The 13,233-nt window shown below is 36.2% G+C and overlaps 1 long non-coding RNA gene across 1 annotated transcript in view; it reads left to right on the top strand.

Annotated features, from left to right (window-relative positions):
- Positions 1 to 13,233, top strand: part of LOC132709456 (uncharacterized) — a 32,560-nt gene that overhangs the window by 6,411 nt on the left and 12,916 nt on the right. Inside the window, exon 2 of the long non-coding RNA XR_009620472.2 lies at positions 280 to 356. This is a non-coding gene — a long non-coding RNA (uncharacterized LOC132709456). The remainder of the gene's footprint in view (positions 1 to 279; positions 357 to 13,233) is intronic.

Raw genomic sequence — 13,233 nt, 5'->3', positions numbered from 1 at the left:
TTATATAGTCAAAGATAAACCTATCTGCAAATAAACTCAGTCTAGTTTTTTTTTTTTTTTTTTTTTTTTTTTTTTTTAGTATATTGTGAATCTGAAATTCTTGGCTTAGCTGTGATTTAATACAGCAATTAAAAAAATGGCACCTATGATGGTTTGATCTAAGCTCCACCTGTTTTTTAATGGATGGAACTTCAAATATTGCAAAGTATTGGGTTGTTGTTGTTGTTGTTTTTGCAAAGCACCATAGACTGAGATTTCTCTTCCCTTCTATCTGTTTAGACTTGTCACCAAAGAAATGAAACAATTTTAATAGCCAATCTGAAAGAAAACTAACCATCATTTCTTCCTAGGGAAAGGTAAGTATTCAGTATGCATTTGCTCAATTCTGACTCACTGAAAAAAATGCTTGAGAAGCCATGTACTTATCCACACAGGCTGTCCAACCAGCCGTGTGCATAAAATGTATAATTTTTCAATTAGTGACTGGGAGAGGGTTTAATATATCAGAAATATCATTTCAGATGTTTAATTTTAATGGTTCCCTGCATTATTAGAGTTTTAAAAATCTGTATGAATCAGTTTCTAAACAACATCTGATAGATAGTCACATTTCTCGGTGATATAATAGGTTAATCTCTACTGTTCTTCTGAGTTCAGATAATATAATCAGATCATTCTAGGCCTCCACTGGAATATTCTATTTATTTTTGAACCAAAAGGGGGAGTAGGTTGGAGTGGGAGAAGGGGGATAATGAGAAAGAGAGAGTTGATAATAAAGACATGGATGATGAGGTGCTCTAAAAATGATTAGGCATGCAGGAAGAAAAGATTTAATTTGGGAGATTGAGAACGGTGGAGATATTTGCTTTCTGCCTACACACTTTCACTATTGCTCAGTATAACTAAAGCCTTTAAATACTTTATAAATTGAAGAAATTAACCACAAAATGCCTGAAGGAATCACCTACTATACATCATTTGTATATTTCTTCTATTAATGGAAGAAAAGCTTCACACATTTGCTTTTCAAACAATTGAATAAATGAGAAGAGAATTTAAAAAAAATGCAAGTCTACTTATACTTTTTTGAAAGGTAAATCAGAAAGACAAAAGAAAGGACAGATTGAGTAGTGACATCTATTCTTTCTTTTGTCTTTCTGATTTACCATTCAGAAAAGTATAAGTAGACCAGTACTCATGTTTTTTTTTTATTCTCTTCTGTATATGACAGATTAGATCTGGAAACAACCTGAATCTTTTGGAGGGGGGGGGAGAGGGAGGGAGGGAGAGAGAGGGGGGGAGGGGATGCATGTCCACTCGTAACACAATTTTGAAATCATACATATTTGTATATTCCAATAATCTATTTTACAGTATAAATAAATGTAATTTGGTCATGTACTAGAGCCCTACATTACACTACTGATTAAACTAAGCCTTTTTGAGACTGTAATTTATATTGAATTTTGTGACAAAGTTATACTTTAGTACAGCTGGAAGAACAAGAGCTGGTAACATGATGAAGAGTAAGGAGAAGATGGCAGAGAGCTTACACACCTAAATTGAATATAAATATATATAAAATTAGGTTATCATAGTAAGATACATACTGAAATGAATGAAGGGTTCATTTCTCCTTTAATTTTAAAAATAGCAAGAATCACTCAGTTTGCAATCCAGTTTGCCTATCAACTACACAGAACCAAGAAAGTTTTCTTCTTAATCTGCTTTTGTTGTTTTCAATAACATGTCCTGTACATACTGTATTGTGATTGTTGGTGACAGGCTATTCTGATCTTCTCCAATAATTTTATTTTCAGCAATGTTTTTGCTTTCAATTTTTATCTTCTGTTTTACTCTAAAGAACATAAAGTGTTGCAGTTTCAGAATTCAGTAGATTTACTTAGGTTCTAGAATGTCCTTGAGAACACCTTATTTACATAACCCAAATTAATAGACTTTCAATAGAGAGACAGGAAGAAGCTCTAGTGTTATTGTTGAGCATTGAATTGGGTTGAGCTTGCCTTGAACTGGGATTATCTTCCAATATCTGATTCAAAATATAAGGAAAAAACTATACAGAGTAAATTATTTCAGCCTATTAATAGGGTGTCTATGAGGATTCTCAGTCATCTAAGTCGTGATAGTCCCAAAAATACTTTTTCAAGAGACAGCTGGACTTTGTTTGTTTTTCTTGGAGACATTTCACTTCTCATCCAAGAAGCTTCTTCAATTCTGAACTGAAGTCTTAAAGGAAAAACAAAGAAAGCCCAGTTGCCTCTTGAAAAAGCACCTTTGGAACAATTAATAAGGTTTTCTGCTATTTGATTTATTCCATATTTAAAACATTTTTTTTCTTCTCTGTCAATTTAAACACTTCCAGAGCAAATAAATTAAGGTCAATAACAATATCACCTAAAAGCAAAAAATAAAAGAAAGAGATGTAGGGAGCAAACTGGTACGCATGTTGTTACACCTGGAAGCATCTTATAATCATTATTCCATGGAAATATGCAAAGGATGAGCCCAAATATCTCATGCTGATGAAATGCTTTTTAATAAAAATAAATAAATAAATAGGATGGGTAAATTAAAAGCAGGAAAAAAGAGTGGCATTTCCCAAGCTGGTTATAAATTTTAGAGATGCTACTTCATAGATATCTGTGCCAGTCAAATATTCCTTAATGTGAATTTGCCTGATAAAATTTGGTCTTCTGCCTGTTTTGAAGACAATGTTTAATGAATGACTCCAGTGGCTCTAGATACAGAATGCTTAAATTGCCTATTTAGCTAAAATGAGAAAAAGCCAAAAAAAAAAAAAAAAAAAGGGATGGGGTGGGGAGGAGAGGAACTCAATTTTTAGTTAGATCAATATTCTTCTTTCTGTATTGCCAGTTTAAAGTGATGTTCATTGAATTCTTAGGCAATTTCCAAGCCAAGCTCAAATCTGCTTACTTTCAGCAAAGCTGCCCCATAGCTCTTTGCTTTCCTGGAAACAAATAAAAGCTGAGCAGTTTGGGATTATTGATATTGTATTTTCTAGTTGATTGGCAGCCCCATCTCTCAGAATTGCAGGATTCCTGTGGAGATGAAATTGCAGTTAAATTCATTTGAGGTAGCACAAGAAAGACACATTCTTTACAGCTGGCATGGTAATAACCAATTATAAAGAAAAAAGAAAAAAGATTAAAGAAAGAAAGATTAAAGAAAAGTAATGCAAGTCACAGGTTAAACTGGGTTTTATTTATTTGGTTTTTTCTCCATCATCAATTAAGAACAACTGTATCCTATTCTTCCCCAAGGTTCAAGAATACGTGTGAATGATTTAATAGACTTTTTTTTTTTAAAGAAAATATCTTGCACAAAAGAAGATGTGTGTTGAAAGGGAGGAAAGAAGAAAGATACCAAGGACTTCCTTTAATGGATTAATGTTCCCAGTCTTCCCATCACAAATCCATTATCATATGGCCTTTACTACCAATAGAACTCTTACCAAATGAATGTCTTCAAATACAATAAGTGTTCGATTTTGTAACTAAACATAATTTCAAACAAATCAGGAAAGATTTGTTGGTTGTTTAGTTCATTAGTCATATAATCAGTGGTGGGATTCTACTGGTTCAGACCGGTTCGGGCGAACTGTTAGCTCCAGCTTTCAGCCATGAGCGAACTGGTTCTCTCTTTGTTTGAAGTGGGCCCACCCGCTTGCCCCTGCATTATACTTATCTATATATCTGCTTCCAAAGCCCAGCTGATCGGCGGCGGCAGACTGAATTGCCGCTCCTCAGTTGTTTTCCTTGCTCTCAGCAATGCAGAAGTTCAATTTTCTGCAAACTGCACATGCAGTTGTAAAACCAGTAGCATCCCACCACTGCATATAATGGCAGCATGTCACTAGAAATGAATATATCCTCCTGCCTGACATGTACTTTCAACATCTTTTTTGAATTGTCATGACCAAAACTGGATGCAGTATTCCAGGTGTGGTTTTAATAATGATTTATAAAGCGGTACTAATACTTCACATGATTTTGATTCTATGCCTCTGTTTATACAACCAAGGATTGTATTAACTTTTTTTGGCTGCTGCTGCAAACTGCTGACTCAGGTTTTAAGTGATTATCCACTGGAACTCCAAGGTCCCTCTCCCATTTACTGATTTTGAGCCAGGTTTCACCTAATCTGTATTTGTACCTTTGATTTTCCTGCCCAGGTGTAAAACCTTGCTTTTCTCCACATTAAATTTCATTTTGTTGGGTAGGGCCCATTATTCAAGTCTGTCAAGATCTTTTTGTTGTAATTTGATGTTAATGACTTATTTTACTGCAACAGAGTCGGAAGTCAATGCTTATTTTTCTTTTTCTTTCTCTTAATCCTTCCTCACTTTTCTCTCCCCTCCCCCAATTTCCTCTCCATTGTGTTCTCATTTTCTTTTGTATTTTGTAACTTATTTTATCTTACAATTCAATAAAAATATTAACAGAAAACAAATCTTTTTGGATCCTGAGCTTGTCTTCTGCTCTGTTGGCTATTTCTGCCAGTTTAGTGTCATCTGCAAATTTGATGAGTTCCTCTTGTGGTACCCCACTTCTTACTTCCCTCCATGTAGATGTAGTACCATTAAGGAGTACTCATTGAGTACAGTTTGTGAACCAGTTACAAATCCATATGGTGGTGATGCTGTCTATCCCACATTTTTCTAGCTTATCAGGAAGTAGGTTGTGGTCTACTTTGTCAAATGCCTTGCTGAAGTCTAAATATACTATGTCCACAGCATTTTGCTGGTCTACTAATTTAGTTACTTTGTCAAAGAATGAAACAAGTTTGGTTTGGCATGATTTTTTTTAACAAACCCATGCTAGCTGCTAGTAATAACTTTATTTTTTTCTAGATGTTCACAGTTCTATTTTTTTCTCCCAGTATCTTCCCAGGTATAGGCTTGCAATAGGCTGATTGGTCTGTAGTTTCCTGGGTCTGCTCCCCCAACTTTTTTTTCCAAGATGAGAACCACATCAGCTCTTTTCCAACCCTTTGTAGTTCCCCAGCGCTGAAAATTTTTAAAACATTTATAACATTTGCCAGGTCTTTCAGAACTCTGGGATGTAATCCATCAGGTTCTGGTGATTTATATTCATCAAGGTGTTCTCTTACCATTGTCTTGTTTATTTTAATTTTTATTTCTAGTCTGCCTTTTACAATTATGCTTTTGGTAGGGTTGTTAGGGCTATAGTTTATTTTTGTATGAAGAATGATGCAAAGAATGAGTAAAGCAGCTCTGTTTTCTCTCTACTGCCTGTTACTTCCTTGACATCTCTCTTTAGTTGACCAGCTGTTTCCTTGACATTTTTCTTGTTATTTATATGTTGAAATAAACATTTTTTTTATATTATCTTTGACTTTTGTTGCAAGTCTTCATTCATTCTGAGCCTTTGTTTTCCTGACTTCATCTTTGCAGATTTGGGCTCTCTGCTGATATTCTGCCATAGTTATGTGTCCCTCTTTCCATTTTTTGTACTTATCCTTTTTGTCTTTCAGTTTATCAGAGAGATCTTTGTGCAACCATGCTTCTTGGATTTCTTGTTTTTCTTTTTCAGTGGTATTGTGTTGGACTGGGCTTTTATGATTATATTTTTCAGTGTTTCCCATGCTTCTTGAGTTGTTTTCCCCTTTAAGATTTTTATCCATGAAATTTTGCTTGGGCTCTCTCTGAAGTTCTTAAAATCAGCTCTTTTAAAGTTTAAGAGACCAGTTGGATTATATTATATTGCTTGTGTTTTACATTGTATTGAATTCCAGTATGAAGTAGTCATTCTCATCTCTCTTATCAGGGGTGGGGAATCATGGTCCTTTTATAACTTGTGGATTTCAACTATTAGAATTCCTGAGCCAGCAGGATTAATTGATTTATTAATTCCCGAGCATGGTTGGTTCAGGAATTTTCAGAGTTGAAGTCTTGTGTTATGACTTGTGGTCATAACAGGGCCATCATTTCCCAACCCCTGCTTTATATGATGAGAAGCGTTTTGTGTAGGTAAAAATCACTCCAGATAAAGCTCTGCAGCCAGCACGTGAAATAATAATGGTTCATATTTTATATTTCCATCAGTTAGGGAATATCATCATGTCTTACAGATAATGATCCCATTAGGTAGATGATTGATGATGATGATGATGATGATGATGATGATGACAATGATGATAATGACATTTATTTACTGCCTATCTCACCACAGGGCTACTCTAGATGGCTCACAATTATAAAAAAAATATGAAGAAATAAAAAGAAAGTTTAAAGAAAGTGAAAGTAAAATAGAACAATAAAATAACCGGGGGGGGGGAGGGGGAGGGAAGGGGAATACATCAATATGATTAGTTAAAAAATTCTTTACTGGTTATAAAAAATTTCCCTTAAGAATTTTTTCAGCCTAATATTCAACTGAGGAAAAGGCATATGGTAAACAGGTTTACATGGTGCAGCTGTTCATAATGTATGTGTTTAGATTTAGCAGCAAAGGGCATTAAGATTATGGAGGGTATGCAATACAAAACAAAGATCCAGTGGGTAGAAATGCATACAACTAAATGTTATCAATATTATAATTTCTGAGATAAAAATGAGATTTCAAATTTGTTGAGAAAAAAGTTAAGATTAATAGATTTCCCTTTTGAACTTTTGCTTGATAAGCATGGGAAATGTAAACTGAAAAAAATCTGAAATAAAAAAAACAACAATAGAAAATCGGGGCTGCTCGAATACCATTTTAGATTAAAATGAAAATGGATACAACAAAGGAGTGGGAAAGGAGAGAGGAATAGAGAGAGGGAAGGAGGGGAGAAGAGAGGAAAGGAGAGAGAGGGATAGAAGAGAGGGAAAAGAAGAGGAAGAAAAGGGAGGGGAAAGAAGAGTAGGAGAGAGAGTTAGAAAGGGAGGAAGAAGAGAGGAGTGGAGGAAGGGGAGAGAAAGTAGAAGGGGAGGAGAGGAGGAATGAAAAAAGTAGAAAGGGACAGAAGAAGAAAGAGAGGGAAGAAGAAGAGGAAAGGTTGTGGTAAAAGAAGAGGAAATGGTAAAAGAGCAGCCCCGAACAAATAAAAATGAAAGTTAAAGGATTAGATGAATGATCAATGATTAATGATGGATAAGAGACTGTACACTTAAATATGTTTATGAGAAATAAAAATTTTAAAAATATGTAAAAAAAAAAACACAACCCGAACAGTTTCATTTCTGAGCTCTAATTCATCATCCATCCTTGTTTTGTTTTTTTTACAGTTGTATTCATTTATATAATATTTTGTTCCTATTTTAGGAATTGTATGGCACTATTATTTGTTTTCTAACTCAAAATGAGGAACCTACGTAACTGATATTAAACTTCTATGTTACTGAAATTCAGCAGCACAATTAGAGGTCTTTGTGGAACACCAGAAGGTTTTAAAACTTGGAAAAGCTTTTTTATATTTTGTGACCTTGATATCAAAGAATATATATTTGAAGAGTTTCAGTCTAAGGTCAAAGCAAAATGAAGTTTTCCTTCAATGACCTTGGAGCAGAGCTTGGCTGCTTTAAGTGATGTTGTTCCAAAATGCTCCAACTATTTTGAGATATCTAACTGCAAAGCTTTGTTAGTTATGCTGAAATCCAGTTATAGTTTCAATGGAGATGTTCCTCGGGAACACAGAAAGGTTAAATTTGACGGGACATCAGGATGAACAGATTTTTTTTTTTACACAGGCAGAGGGATATTGAAGTTACATAATTCACTGCAAAATAACATGATTATATTCTCCTTAAATTAGATAACCTGTCAGAGCATTTTAATGATCAGGACTGAGCAAAAGTTTCCCAGTGAAGCAAAATGTGTTGTGGTCCGCCAGCAGCCTGCGGAGCTGGCAATGGAATCAGACAGCAAGGAGGCTGAGGAAGAACATGGGCCAATCCTGGAGGCTGGGGAAGGCCCAAATGAGGGCTCTGCGTCGGAGACAGAGATGGGGCCAGGGCCATTGGAGAGTGTGAGGTGTGGACTCTGGAGCTTCCAGAGGCTGACAGTAGAGAGGCAGATGAACAGGAGGAGCTTGTTCCTAGTGCACGTATGAGAAGAACTGCCAGAAGGCAAGAGCAGCTACAGCAAAGAGGACGACTCGGGAGTAGGGCCAAGAGATGATTGGCCCCTCCCATAAGGCTTAAAAGACCAACAACGGCTCTTAGGCTCTTTGTCAGAAAACAACATTGATAGACTTGTTCTTGTCTTGCTGCACTTATCTCTGGTCAGCATCTTCTGCTTCTGAACTTTTGCCAAAAGAAGTCTTTGGCAGTTTGCCTAATTATACCAAGGTTGGTGATTAGACTGAAGAATTTGTGTTATGAAGAATTTGTTTTAATTTAGTTTGCACTATGCTGAGAATGAGTTAATTCTCAGCTGTTCTAATAAAATCTGTTTGTTTTGGAATTGTTTGTGTCTAATACTACCTACTTGGGCCTGGGTCACAACAAAATGGTTTTGCATGCACCATATAATAAAAACAAAAAACAAAAACCAGGGGCAGCTTCTGAAACAGCCACCCAAATCTTATGAGAAGTGCAACAGCTTTGATGACTCACTTACATTATTCACATTTACATATGTTACTAAGCATCATTTTGCAATGCTTTGCAGAGCCCAATTATTCATAGGCCTATGGTCTTATAGAGAGAAAGATTGAAGGTCAAATTGCAAAACAAATATAGGTAGTCCTCAATGTACGACTATTCATTTAATGTCTATCTGAAGTTATCATTCACTGAAAAAAGTGACTCACAACTGGTCTTTATATTTATGATATCACAATATCCCTTCAGTTGGGTGCTTGGCAACCAGTATGTATTTATGAAGTTTGCAGTGTCTTTGGGCTGGGGGTGTTCATGCAATTGCTATTTGCAACCTTCCCAGGGGCTTTCAACGATCAAAATTAATGGATAAAATCAGAGTCATTTAACAAGCAAGGCAAAAAAGTTGTAAAATTGGGTGTTATTGACTTAACAACCATATTTAGTTTAGCAATGAAAGTTCTGGTCCCAGTTGTGTTGTGTTGAGGATTACTCTTAAAAGACGAATAGCAACAGCAATAGCACTTAGATTTATATATCACTACATAGTACTTTACAGCACTCTCTGTACAGTTTGCAAAGTCATCATATTGGCCCCAACAATCTTAAATTAAGATTGTTAAGAGCCTTGGTGGCGCAGCAGACTAAAGTGCTGTTAACTAGCACCAGCTGCCTGCAATTACTGCAAGTTCAAATCTCACCAGGCTCAAGGTTGACTCAGCCTTCCATCCTTTCAAGGTAGGTAGAATGAGGACCCAGATTGTGAGGGCAATAAGATGACTTTGTATAAAAAAGAACACCGCTTGGGGAGGGGTGGGGGCGAAAGCCCTACTAAGCAGGTATATACAAAAGTATGAAGGCTATTGCTTAACGCATTGTAAGCCGCCCTGAGTCTCCGGAGAAGGGTGGCATATAAATCAAATAAATAAATAAATAAACAAACAAACAAACAAACAAACAAACAAATAAATAAATAAATAAATAAATAAATAAATAAATAAATAAATCTGGGTTCTCATTTTACCAAACTGAGAAGGATGGAATGTTGAATCAACCTCAACCCATCAGGATCAACTCCTGATTCTGGGCAGTCTGCAATACTGCATTCTAACCATTCTAACCATCAGGGGTCTTGAAAGAAAGGATAAATGAGTTGAGATAAAGGGAAAGAGTGGGAATATTACAATTAGATAAAGTTGATGAGATCACCAGAAAGAAAGAAGTGAGATGTTTAAAGAAAAGGCAGTGTTTGAAGTGGTATATTGATGTGGTGGAAGGAAGGATAATTTACAATAAAAAAACTGGGGAGAAATATAGCTAACACAGTTAATGTCAATTACAATTCCTTTTCTTTTTGTTATTTAATACCTTTAAAAAATCTAACTAGTTCTTTTTTCCTGACCTTTCCCTAATACTGCTTACCTCAAAAAGAAATAACTTGATGGGCTGATATGAATAACCAATCAATAAACTTATTCCGAAGGAGTCTATTTCTGTGATGGCGAACCTATGGCATGCATGACCAAAGTGGCATGTGGAGCCATGTCACCTGGCAAACATGGCATCACCTGTTCCTCTTCTGGATTTCTGGCGTGCATGGCAGTGCAGCAGTGCCGGAAACTGGAAGAGCTGGTCTTCCATTTTCCTGCATGAGCATGTGCTCCAGCCAGCTGATTGTCATGTGTGCATGCATGCCAGAAACCCGGAAGACTAGCTAGCCAGTGCGCATATGTGTGCCGAAAACTGGAAGTTCATTTTCAGGCATGTGCACGCACCCTGGGCAGCTCCTCTTCCGGGTTGCAGCGCAGACGAACAGTGCCGAAAGGTTCGCCATCACTGGTCTATTTTGTTATTCAGTAGGCTGAAGTTCAAAACACTGGATATTTTAAAATTCAGGAACATAGATTCCAGTTAAAGGAGTCTCTGTGGCTTTTGGTTTGCTAGTCATTGCCAACTATAGGGGTGGACGATGCTCATTTCTTTTTCAAGGCTATTTTGCCAAAACTCTCTGAAGATATTTTCATGTTCATATGGCCAGCATGACACCATGGACTTCTATTACCTTCCCACCATTTGAGGTGTCATCAAAAGCTAGATAACCATCTTTGGGTAGCTTTAATTTGAATTTCTGTACTTTACAGACTGTTAGACATGATGGTCTACCTGCTCCCATTGAATTCTATGATTATATGTCTTACTGAATTAGAAGCCATCTGAGAGAGTATGTGGAGAAACTTGGAAAAATAGAAGCTATTAAATATTATGAATAACATACTTATTATACAAGCTGCCAAAGAAAACAGCCCAAACAAAGAATCTCTAAGACCACCCCCACCCCACAGAAAAGCAAGTCACCAGAATATAAACTGACAGCAAACAGCACTCCTTACTAGTACTGATGATGCTACCTAGTTTGGGTAATAAAATATCTGCAGGAAAACAAGCAAGATCAAAGAGCACCAAGGACACCTCATATTATTCTTTATTTGCCCCATTATTGGCATTAACAATCTTTCTGAAATCTCTGTCAATTTTGCTTCTTTGATCTTGCCCAGCTGTGTGAACCTGGTACCAATATGTGCCTGCAACAGACTATTATTATTATTATTTTGTATACCATACACATTTTTTTATTCTAGCACCAATGTTGGCTCGTGCATTTTTAAAGAACAACTAAGAAGTTAAAGGTATAAATTAAAATTAATTCTAAAGTTAATGTTAATATTAATTAGCCATTAAAAGCCTGGCCAAAACATTCATACCTCCTAAATGCTAAGGCAGTATGATGTCATTCTTATTACAGTCTGGGGACAATCTAGAAGATTCTTCACTTGCCAAAAAGGTAATGCCCCAAATAGAGAATTTTAACAGAATAACGAATTGGAAGGGACCTTGGAGGTTTCTAGTCCAACCCCCCCTTGAATAGGGGGGCCCTCAAGCAGGAGGCCCTATACTATACTATGTCAGATGGCTTTCTAGTCTCTTCTGAAAAGTCTTTAGTGTTGGAGCAGCCACAACTTCTGAAGGCAAGCTGTTCCACTGATTGTTCTTACCGTCAGGAAATTTCTCCTCAGTTCTAGATTGCTTCTTTCTATTTACAGTGCAGAATCTATTGCTTCTTGTTTTGCTTTCTGATGCTTTGGAAAATAGGTTGACTGCTTCTTTGTGGCAGCCCCACAAAAATTGGAACATTGCATTCATGTCACCTCTAGTCCTTCTTTTCAGTAGACTAGGCAAACCCAAATCCTGCAACCATTCTACATTTTAGCCTCCAGCCCCCCCCCCAAATAATCTTTGTCACTCTTCTCTGCACTCTTTCCAAAGTCTCAGCATCTTTTTTTATATTATGTATCCCTTTTAAACTACCATGGCAATCTATAGCCTTTATCTATTAAAAGAATTTTATTTGACTACTACTTACGTTATCTTTCCTTTACCTTGCTTTCCTATCAACTATTTAAAAGTAAGACTTTGTACTTTTCTATGTAAGGATAAACCAAACAGAATTATGCTACAAATAAACAAGATTTTCTTTCTTTTTAAGAACATCATTTTCTGATGCTAGACCTGTACTTCTACCTAGACGGATTACACATCAATATTTCAATTGAGTAAGTTCACATTGAAATTTATTGTGGTGATTTGTTTTTCTGTATCTATAGTGAATACTTTTGTGATATCTACTTTTTAATACATCCTTTGCACAGCACCATGCTTAAAAGAAATGTTTTATCTCTTTTAGTTTCAGGGAAAGAATGAAATAAAAGTACACAGGGTGTTTAGGTTATCTAGCTGAAAGAATCTGCCCACCAAAAGCATTGTAAAAATGCTTGGGGATTGAAAGCCAGCACTCAAACTCATGTTTTAATCCTGAACATAGGAAAGAGATGTAATTAGATAAGTACACAATAAGACTTAAGAGTCATCTCTAAATATATAGTCAGAAATGCCACATGCTCCATAAGAATGAAAATATCACATGAAGTACTAGTATGCTTTACACTGCACTGGTAAGACCACACACAGAATTCTGCACCAGTTGTAGCTGCCACGATTAAAAAAAAAAAAAAAAAAAGCTCTAGAAAGGCTCTAGAAAGGCTCTAGAAAGAGTGGACAGAAGAGCAACAAAGATAATAAGGGGTCTGGAGGCTAAACTGGATGATGATGATAAACTGTACTTCAGATATCAACACATTAGGGTCCAGAGATATTTCACTAGAAGAGTACTCAAATCCTCTCTTTGAAATAAAAATATCACCAGGCTTGAAATTTTAGGCCTCAATAGCCTCCAACTACGACATCTACGTTCCAACCTAAGCTTAGTTCATAAGATTATTTACCAAAACGTCCTACCTGTAAAGGAGTACTTTAATTTCAATCGGAATAACACAAGGGCTATCAATAGATTCAAACTCAATATAATTCACTCTAATTTTGATTGTATGAAACGTGACTTCAACAATAGAGTAGTAAAAGTCTGGAACACTCTACCTGATCCTGTTGTTAGTCTCTCTAATTCCCATACCTTGTACCTTAAACTGTCTACCGTGGACCTTTCATATTTTTAAGAGGTCCCTAAGGGGGCATACATAAGCACACCAGCGTGCCTACCGTCCCTACTGTCCCCATTTATATGCAATCATTTTATG

This window comes from Pantherophis guttatus, chromosome 6, assembly GCF_059756535.1.
Source record: "Pantherophis guttatus breed Tessera chromosome 6, ASM5975653v1, whole genome shotgun sequence".
Lineage (NCBI taxonomy): Eukaryota > Metazoa > Chordata > Lepidosauria > Squamata > Colubridae > Pantherophis > Pantherophis guttatus.
Note: the sequence above shows the minus strand (reverse complement) of the source record. Positions and strands in the feature narration are given on the sequence as shown.